The following is a 10,000-nucleotide window of genomic DNA, read 5'->3' as shown; positions in this document are numbered from 1 at the left end:
CTATTTGTACTCCCAGAACTCTTATGTGTTTAAAGTTGCAAACCACCGCTCCTTTACCTATTTGTAGCTACCTACTCCCAGCACTCTTATGCGTTTAAAGTTGCATTTGTGAGCTTTCAAGGACCAGCTGACCAGCCTCCACTTTTCGCGGTCTTTCTTTGAGAAGTGTGAAGCAAAAAATATGGCCCTCTCGGTAAACGAGACATTCTCATCTTTTCTCCAATTTGAAAACATTCGAAAATGAGAATAATGTACTTTTTATTAAAAATTCAACAAAGAAGGTAAGTAAACTAGATACGACAATTTTTTTCCTTAATTAAGTGGCAACTCATTTCTCGTCATTCTCACTCGAACTCTAACAACTCTATCAACTAAGAAGAGTACACCACCTCAAACATTTGTCAGTTCATATCTTTGCTTTTATGAGGTCTATTTTCATTTTGAAAAGTTCAAAGTGAACAACTAAATGACGCCGATTCAGTGGTGTATTTGGTCTATCTTCATGTGAATAAATATTTTATTATTGACTTTTCCAAAATTCCAATTCATTTGTATGTCGTGATCTATTTTTCCTTGATTTCAGCTGTCTCAGCTCTAAATATACTTTTCTTTCTCAATAAATAATTCATTTTCTGTTTGCAATGTATTACAGAGATGTTGATTTACCACATGTAAAAATTTCAAAGTTGTATCTGAAGCTGTTTCTGAATTATACGTGATTATCCATTGGGATGCTGTGCTTTGGTCACATTTTTACCACATAAACGGTCATAACTTTTTAACCAGTTGAGATTGTTTTAGCTTTTGAACTGTGGATCTTTTGTCAAACGTTTTATTTTAATTTTTCAAATTTAGTAGCACTTTAAAGGTCTGCGTTAGGTATCGCTCTGCTGTACTGTAACTGTAAGAGCGTAAGAATAACATGGTAAAAGTACCGTAAAAGTATGCTGATATCAATGAAAATGATATTGACAATGAAATTATAATAAGAAGAACAATAGAACTTATAAACAAATCAATAAAGAAGCTTTAAAAAAATGAAATTTAAAAGAAGTAAGAAAAAACGGCCTCAAGAAGTGAAAAAATTGTCCCTGTTGTTGAGATGTGAAGTGGACATAATCGTGTCTGTTAAGAATTAGAAGAAATGAAAGATGCCACTTTTTATTTTAAATGTAGATTGCACATTAGCAGAGCACTAAAAAAAAAAAAGTAAAGAAAGAAAATCCAATGTGGCAACTTGGTTGCTAGTGAAAAAAGTAAAATTACTCCGCTCAGCATTGCTGCTGGTGTGATGTCTAGTGTTAGTAAGGTGTCACTATATTAGAGTGATATCTTGTTACTTCATATTTTCATTTTAAAACCTGTAGAACAACTTGATTGATTTGTAAATTTCCTTATATGGCCATTGTTTTAGTTTTCCGCAGCCATTATAATTCAATTTGAAATATTGAAAGGTACTGGAGAGGAGTCTTAGCGGGGTTTTTTTTGTCTGTTAGTTTTAGTTATAGGTCATAGTGCAGGTCCAAGTGTTGGAAATGTACAAGGTTTTATTTTTTATTTTAAGGTTAGTTGAAGGAATACTTTCCTTAGCTCAAGGAACGTGCAGACCTCCCCTATTTACTACTTACTACTACTACCCAATTTCTAGTGCTAGACTACTTCTTCCGCCACCTCACTCCTAAACGGACTGACACCACAGGCAACTGATATTATTCTCTCTCTCTCTCTCTCTCTCTCTCTCTCTCTCTCTCTCTCTCTCTCTCTCTCTCTCTCTCTGAGATCTGTCTGTCTATTTCTGCCCATCTCCCCTCTTTTTACTAATTAGTTTGTAGGTGTTTGGCAAATTCTCAAGAACAGCCAAGATATATGCGGCTGTGTGGCACTTACTTCTGGATTGGAAGGTCCTGGGGTCGATCCTCGCGAAGGACTCACATTCTCTCACTGTACTCATGTGTATGATTTCCTATCCGCTAAGAGCGTTGTCTGTCAGAAGCCTAACGTTCTACTTGTTACGTGTTGCTGCTAGTCATGGATCCTTTGTAAAGTGCTTTGAGCATGTTTGGTGGATATTGCGGTTTATGAAAGCTCAATTCTTTTTTTAATATTTATATATATATATAAAAAAGATGCAGGATGATGACGGGCATGCGCTACTTTATGATGTAGTATAAACCATTCCTAATATATGATTTTGCTAAATAGGCCTACACTCAAATTTTGCGAGTGTATCTGGTGACAAATATAAGACACTCGTTGCCACTGTGATTTTGATGAAACTTGGCTTATACACAGATACATGAATTTTCCTAATACGGCTTCAAACATGCAATCTGAACTTCAATTTATAATGAAGTAATTTTTCTCAAATGACAGCTTGATTGAATGTGACAAGATCCTTTTACTTAATACAATTCAATTTAGTGTGGTCTGTAGTTGTTTGCCTAATATTAAAATGCACAGAATTTGAATTTTTATTGACTTTAAATATTGAAAACAACATGCCTTTGGCTTTCCATTTGTGCCATTCCATTCAGCTTTTGACCTAGTCCCTGATTTGAGTACCAAGTCACAAATTTAAGTTCATCGAGAAAACTCTCGGCTTACTTTCTTATTCTTCTAACGTACTGAACTGTAACACCTTTGTCTCAGTTGGAGAAAATATTGCAATTTTTAAACTTAATATTTAGGTATTTTTGTTATGATCTTTTATATTATTCCGTGTTTTTCAGCTTCCATCATATCACCCTGAGGAAAGTTGGTTAATTTATGACTTTTGTGTCTATGAATGCAAGCAGGGCAAAAAGCAATTGACTTCAAGCAAAGGAGTTCGCCCTAACCAGAGGTAGGAGGTTGTTTTTGGACAGGGGGCAGGAGGTGTTTTTTTACTTTTACATATTTAAAAAAAATGAAAATATATGCACAAGGTTATAATATTTCAGAATAACTCGGAAGTAAATTATCACCATCAGCTTTTCGATCTTGATTGCCAAGACAATTTTAATCAAGCAATCAAACTGATTCTGAATTTTAAAACATCCAGAGGAAGAGGCAATGTGTGCCTATCTGCAGCTCATTTACAGTCTTCAGTGGGCGGGCTGCACGATGTAATGCAGCAAGACAATAGTTCAACTATTACCAGAACAGTTTTAAAAAGTGAAAGACTTGATTTGTTTAAAAAATCTGATTGCGCTGGATTAGTATTATTATTGAATGTTTTATTAAGATTTATTTTCAATTGCTCTATAATCTGCATGTTGAAATCCTTCACAATTGAGTTATGCAAGTGACAACGCTATTAATATTTTATCATACTATGTTGTGGATAATTTTATTATTTTGTAATAAAAAGTTTTTCTTACCATGCAGGACTCTGAAATTAATACTGGCTTCTGAGGGTTACAGGGGCTAATCACCACCATGAAAATCACCCATGTGATAAATTGGTAAGACTCATTCATTTTATACTTATTTTCCATCGACATTTTGTCCCTGCAGTTTTTCGCTGCTGAAAATTTTACACTTGACAGCAATTAATCGCAAATTCTATTTTAGTCGCAATTAGACTCAATTTTTTTATAAATATGTATTATTTTTTCTTTTCTTGTTACTTTATATTTTCAGTACTTAATTGTCCCTCCCCCCTCCGACTATTGAGTGTAATATATAGTAATAGATTAGTTAGGTAAATGCACTGTTGACACCAGGACCAAATGTTTAAAGGACAACAGCCATTCCAACTCATATTTTATTACGATACATTCAAGGTGGCGCACTGAGATGGAGAGATCATGACCAGCTTGTGACAAAATTGACTGTTCCAGAATTTGTATTTTTTTTAATTAAAAAAAAAAAAATTCTTGGAAGGGTTCCGGGCAGAGAGTTCACATTTTTCTATCCCTTATATTTGTTTTCCCTTTCCATGTTGCTCCCTGTCTTTGTTATGGATTAAGATTGCTAATTTTTTTCCTGGTCCTTGCGGGGGTCTTTAGTTGGGAGGCAGACAGTCAAATACAGTACCTTTCTTCTTGAGATGATTTTTTATACTGTAAATCATCTCTCTGTTATGTACTGTTATAGTTATAGGTTTTGAATATTATTGCATTATGTAAATGTTTTAGCAGGATCCTTTGCTTGTGTCTCGGTGAGACTTTGAGGTAATGTCAAAATTGGTTCATCTTTGAGGTGCTCATGAAATCTACTGTTCCTTATTTATTGAATCAGTCACCATATCATCATCCTTTTTATAGTGTTGTAAGCGCTATTAAGTCCTGTAAGACAATATAAGCAGATCTAGGTGGTGGTATTTTTTTGGGTCTTTTTTTTTTTGTCTTTTTTTTTTTTGTTCCAGATAAGGAATTTTAAGATTTGATGGTTGTCCAAAGACTTTTCAAAATAAAATTTGACTTTGACTATGAGTACGATGCAGTTGTAAGTGCTTGATTTCTGAGGACTAATTATAAATGGTGACCACTCTATTGCGTTTTTGTATGCCATGAAAATGTTACAAAGACAATGAAGCGACATTTTTTGGGAATTCTGCAGTCATTCATTAAACCCTTGAATTTGATGAACGCCTGTTGCATTTTAGTCCATTCAAGTATTTTAGAGTGACAAACACAATTCGTGCATTATGGGTTTATATGCAGATTTTTGTCTTTAAATTGTCAATAAAAAATAAAATGCTTTTTTTTTTTTTTTGTTAGCTGGCAGGTCTGAATTGAATGCTATTGCATACAATTTTGTACTTTTAATCTTTTTTCTTTTTACATTTAGCCATCCTCACTTTATCCGGAGAATCGCCTGCCCCTCGTGAATGAGACAGTGGAGGCTATGGCTAAAACAAAGGTGTCCACAACCCAACTTAGGCAATACATTCAATCAAGCCAAGGATTATATGTATTGCCTAAAGATGTCGAAGATTTGCAGCGGAGATTGTTCAAGACTGATATTGACAGGACGGACGGTGAGACGGTACAGGAATTACTGAGAGAGATAGAGGAGGAAGGAGGTGTAACAAAGTTCAGTGTGAATGAGGATGGTGGTTTTGAGTATTTGTTTTAAGTAACGGGAAGAATGAGGCGTGATTTGAGTGTTTTTTGTGATGTGTTTGTTATGGATGCAACATACAAAGTAAATCGATATTTGTATCCACTTGTGAATATTATGTGCATAGATGATGAGGGTCATGGCGGGCGAAAGACTGGAAATCCATGACCAACCTGAAACTGACATTGTACCAGTATGACGTGTGACAAATACACAGGAAGGACTATCGAATTGTATCTTTAGTGACAAACAGGATCAATTGCTTGTTTCAAGTTATGGTAGAACATCAGTTTCTGCAAAGAATCTCCCAGTTGGAACAGTTTTTGACTCTTGTCTCTGAAGATAAAGACTTAGACATTGTTGACATGACTGACTTAATACAGACAAATCCCCATTCTAACCCTCTTTCTGACTTTTCAGAGACACCAGACATTGTAAATGCACGTACTGACCAGAGACCACAGACATTATAAATACACACTCTGCCCAGACAGAGACCACAGAAGTTATGGACACACAGACTGACCAGACAGACACCACCGACGTTATGGACACACAAACTGACCAGACAGAGAGACCACAGACGTTATGGACACACAGACTGACCAGACAGGGACTCCAGATAACAGAGACATGCGACCATAAAGATGCCCTTGACACGACAGAGACAGTTAGACTGCGAAATTTTTCAAATGTGACTCTACACAGGAAATTTCATACAGAATTCCCTTAATACCTTTACTCATTGTCCATTTGTAAAATTTATTTTCATGTAATAAACCACCAAAAAAGTAAATTTTTAACGTGGGTGGGGGCTGTCACGTTACTGTAGAACGAGCTTAAGTCTCAATGGGATATTAGCTTTAGGCAACCACGAGTTGGTATTTTTCAAACCTGTTGCTATGCTATCTATGACAACGTCTCTCAGTCGCCAAACGTCACTAGCTATCCTTCACATAATGCAGGGTTGATTGTGTGAAGTACGTTTGGGGCCGGAAGATAGCAAGGCATAGTGCAGGCTACTGTACTGTGTCAGTCCGTGAACGGGTGACCAATTCATAGTACAGAGAAGGCAAATCTGTTACTATATGTCCCAATAAAAATATAACACAGAGAAGGCCGAAACTGTGTTATACAGGTCGGTACAGAATAAAACAAATATAACACAGGAGACCAAACACTGTGTTGTAGAATATCAAAATTTCAAAGGCGGTCGGTCAGTGACGAAATAAAAAGGGACATTATAAGTCGTAATATCACATCTCAATAAAAGAGTGACAGTAAAAAGGTGCCCGTTAACAATTGAGTCGGTCAAGTCTCTATCCAGATTCAAAAGGATAGTGCAAAGTCCTGTATGTAAAACAAATTTGAGAAGCACGGTTGTTCTCAATACTTGTTGGGTCGTGATCGGTATTGAGTGAGGTAGTGTTCATGCTACACATCTTCACGAAAAATCAGAGCCATGCTGTGTCAAGATTACAGAGGAGCAAGAAGACAAGATTTGTTTGTGTGTCTTTATATGTTACGGAAAAGGTACATTTTGGTTGTCAAAACTTTCATTTTTAATTTGACATTTTCTTGATCTTTTAAAATAAAATTATAATTTAATTTAATCAACAGACTTGTTTAATAATTTAAAGATATACTTTTGTGGGGACCTTGTGTAAAATCATTAGTCCGATTGTAGTTGTAAATTTCTTTATATTCTAATGTCATAAAATCAGTGACACCACTGAATTCCCACCAGCGCTTTTACTCACTGAGTCCCTACCACCAGCGCTATTACTCACCCAGTCCCTACCACCTGGGCGGGGTTCCTGACCTCCCATAGTGGGCAGGGGGGTTCATACTGTGTCTTCTATCCCCTTATATCTGTTTTCCAACATGCTTTCTGTCTTTGTCTTGGAATGAGATTACTTGGTTTTGTCCTGGTCCTGGCCGGATCCCCTGGCTGGAGGGAAGCGGTCGAATCAGTTAGTTTTGGGAGATGATATTTTTTTCATTGTAAATCATCTCTCTGTTATGTACTATATTATGTTTTATTTCATATTATATTTGATTTGTTAACATTCGAGTGTATTCCTCTTAGTCGGGACCTGTGCTTGTGTCTGGATGAGACTTTTAGGTGATCTTAAACTAAGTACTTTGATGGTGTGCTCTTGGAATCTACATCTGTTTCCCATTTGAACAAATTCCCCTTTGTCTTACCTTTTCTTGGGTGCTTTGAATTCTATAACTTTTTACTATCCCATTTCTTCCTTTTTACTGGCGCTGATATGACCCTAATGTGTTGCAAGCGCCGTAAAACCCTCAAAAACAAACAAACAAACAGTCCCTACCACCAGCGCTTTTACTCACCGAGTCCCTACCACCAGTGCTATTACTCACCCGAGTCCCTACCACCAGCGCTTTTACTCACTGAGTCATAGAGCTTTTACTCACCGAGTCCCTACCACCAGTGCTTTTACTCTTCGAGTCCCTACCACCAGTGCTATTACCGAGTCATAGAGCTTTTACTCACTGAGTCCCTACCACCAGCGCTATTACCCACCCAGTCCCTACCACCAGCGCTTTTACTCACCGAGTCATAGAGCTTTTACTCACCGAGTCCCTACCACCAGTGCTATTACCGAGTCATAGAGCTTTTACTCACTGAGCACCTACGACCAGCGTTATTACTCACTGAGTCCCTACCACCAGCGCTTTTACTCGTTGAATCCCTATCACCAGCACTTTTACTCGCCGAGTCCCTACCACATGGCTATTACTGAGTCCCTAACACCAGCGCTAATACTATTAGCCACCAAATCCCTACCACCAGGGGGGACAATATAAGCTCAAATTAGACCCCAAAAATTCTTACAGTGATGCAGAAAAAAACAACGAACAGATCTCTTTCAAATTTACACAAAATGTTTCTTACAACAAGATGGATAGGTTTAGCAATAGTCTTGAAATTAAATTTTTCAGAATTTTTTTTCGATTTCTTAGTGAAAATTTGGTGTGACATGACAGGAAAAAAAATTGATTTAAAAATTCATAAAACTGCTAAATTTTTGTTTAGCCCAAAACCCAACCATCATGATGCAAAACACATCATAAGAAAAATTCTGACAAAATTTGAAGACAATCTGATGGGAAACAATCCAGATGTGAATGTTAGAAAATCAGAGAATGACGCACAATGAAATTTTGAGAAAATGAAAAATTTGTCTTTAATTTGATAATAAAGCTAATTATGCAGACAAAGGCCAACATTCATCAAGTATAACCAATATGGAACAAGAAAACAGTAATATTTTATAAATTGATCAAATTCTGAAAAAAATTATAAACGATTCGCTAACCCATACCTCTAAGAAAAAATATTGCGAAATAATTTAATATCTGCTGTTATTCACCAAAAAATTACTTTAGTTTAGTGGTCAAATATGCTTTATAGTTCTAAAATTCTTTAATTATATCTCATGAACTAATAATGTAATGTATAATTTGATGCTAAACACCAAAAATAACTGAATTAAAAAAAAACTTTTTTAAGGGGCAACATAAGCTAAAATTAGACGTAAAACCCTAAAATTTCTAACATAGATGCACCAAAAACTAGCATATAAATTTCTTTCAAATTTAAACACAATGTTTCTTTCATAAATAGCTATATCATGAAAACTCTTGGAATAATTTTTTTAGAATTTTTATTTGATTTCAACTGAAAATTTAGCGCGGATTGACAGGAACAAATGAATTTTAAAATTTATAAAATTGCTAAATTTTAATTTACCCCCAAACACTTACATCATGATGTAAAACACATCATAGAAAAGATTCTGAATAAATTTGAAGATAATTTAAAGGAAAATGACTAAGGTAGGATTGCTAGAAAATCAGACAAATGACATAAAACAGACATTTGAGAAAGCGCAAGCTTTTTCTATAATTTGACATAAAGTTAAAAGGCTGATTTTGCAGACAACTAAAAGAAATGATCCATCAAACTTTCAAAATATGACCGTAATAGGACAAGAAAACGAAAATTTTGTAGATTGATCTAAGTCTAAAAAAAATTATAATCGGTTCACTAACCCATACCCCTTAGATAAAAAAAAATGCTGTAAAATTGATTTTTTTACGCCCAGAGATAAAATAATTTTGTGTCAAATATGATGTCATACCTTATGAATTCATCATTATAATCACAAAACCTAATTATTTACTGTATACAAGAGGTTATACAGATGATTTCTAGATATATTAAATGATTTTTCAAAATATGATATGCACGCTATCCTCATTTTTCATTTTTTTATTCTACTTGAGAGACAAGTCGTATAAAATTAGATATCTAGTCAAGTTGAACTGCAAAATCAATTCTATTTTAGCCAATAAAACAGTTAAATAGTGCACTAGCTCTGAATAAAAAGCAATTTGCTTTCCCAAACCCTTGGAATAAAAATCTCTTTCGCCTCAATACAGAAAAAGTCAACACTACTTGTTTGCCACGACTTTTTTTGTAGTTCCACAAAGAGGGTTGATCCTGCTCTGGATGGAAAAATTGAAATAAAAAAGAGACACATTTCATTAGCAATTTTTGGAAATGGCATTATTGTCATAAAATGCATTTGTCAAAGACATAGCAATTTTTAAGAAATGATCATTATTCACACCAACACACTTGAAATTTCATTGGTTTTACATCCATAGAACAAAACTCTTGGCAACAAACTATAGTCTGTCGTTAAGTTAATACATTCAGTAGTAATTCAATTCAAATGATGCTTTGCCATTTTCATTTAGAAAAATGAGCATTTATTTTATTGATCACCAATAAAAAATGTAAAGGTGCTATGGAGATTTGAAAACATTACTAACCATTGTCAAAAAGTGCATGCAGACACTCTGGTCTGCTGGCCCAGATGATGGTTTGCTGATGGATGAGTTTTGCCACAGGCAAAGG

At 35.2% G+C, this 10,000-nt stretch overlaps 2 long non-coding RNA genes across 2 annotated transcripts in view; one reads left to right on the top strand and one right to left on the bottom strand.

The window, feature by feature from the left end:
- Positions 1-2,755: 2,755 nt before the first annotated feature.
- Positions 2,756-5,264, top strand: LOC144975761 (uncharacterized). The gene is made up of 3 exons (XR_013645990.1): positions 2,756-2,842; positions 3,367-3,443; positions 4,774-5,264. It is a non-coding gene; the product is annotated as an uncharacterized LOC144975761 (long non-coding RNA).
- Positions 5,265-8,233: 2,969 nt separating this feature from the next.
- Positions 8,234-10,000, bottom strand: part of LOC144975760 (uncharacterized) — a 2,876-nt gene continuing 1,109 nt past the window's right edge. Inside the window, exons 2-3 of the long non-coding RNA XR_013645989.1 lie at positions 9,916-10,000; positions 8,234-9,585 (exon numbers count right to left, since the gene is read on the bottom strand). The exon at positions 9,916-10,000 is cut by the window's right edge and continues 95 nt beyond it. This is a non-coding gene — a long non-coding RNA (uncharacterized LOC144975760). The remainder of the gene's footprint in view (positions 9,586-9,915) is intronic.

Source organism: Berghia stephanieae, chromosome 6 (genome assembly GCF_034508935.2).
Source record: "Berghia stephanieae isolate SIO BIC M18660-M18661 chromosome 6, UCSD_Bste_1.3, whole genome shotgun sequence".
Classification (NCBI taxonomy): Eukaryota; Metazoa; Mollusca; class Gastropoda; order Nudibranchia; family Aeolidiidae; genus Berghia; species Berghia stephanieae.
Note: the sequence above shows the minus strand (reverse complement) of the source record. Positions and strands in the feature narration are given on the sequence as shown.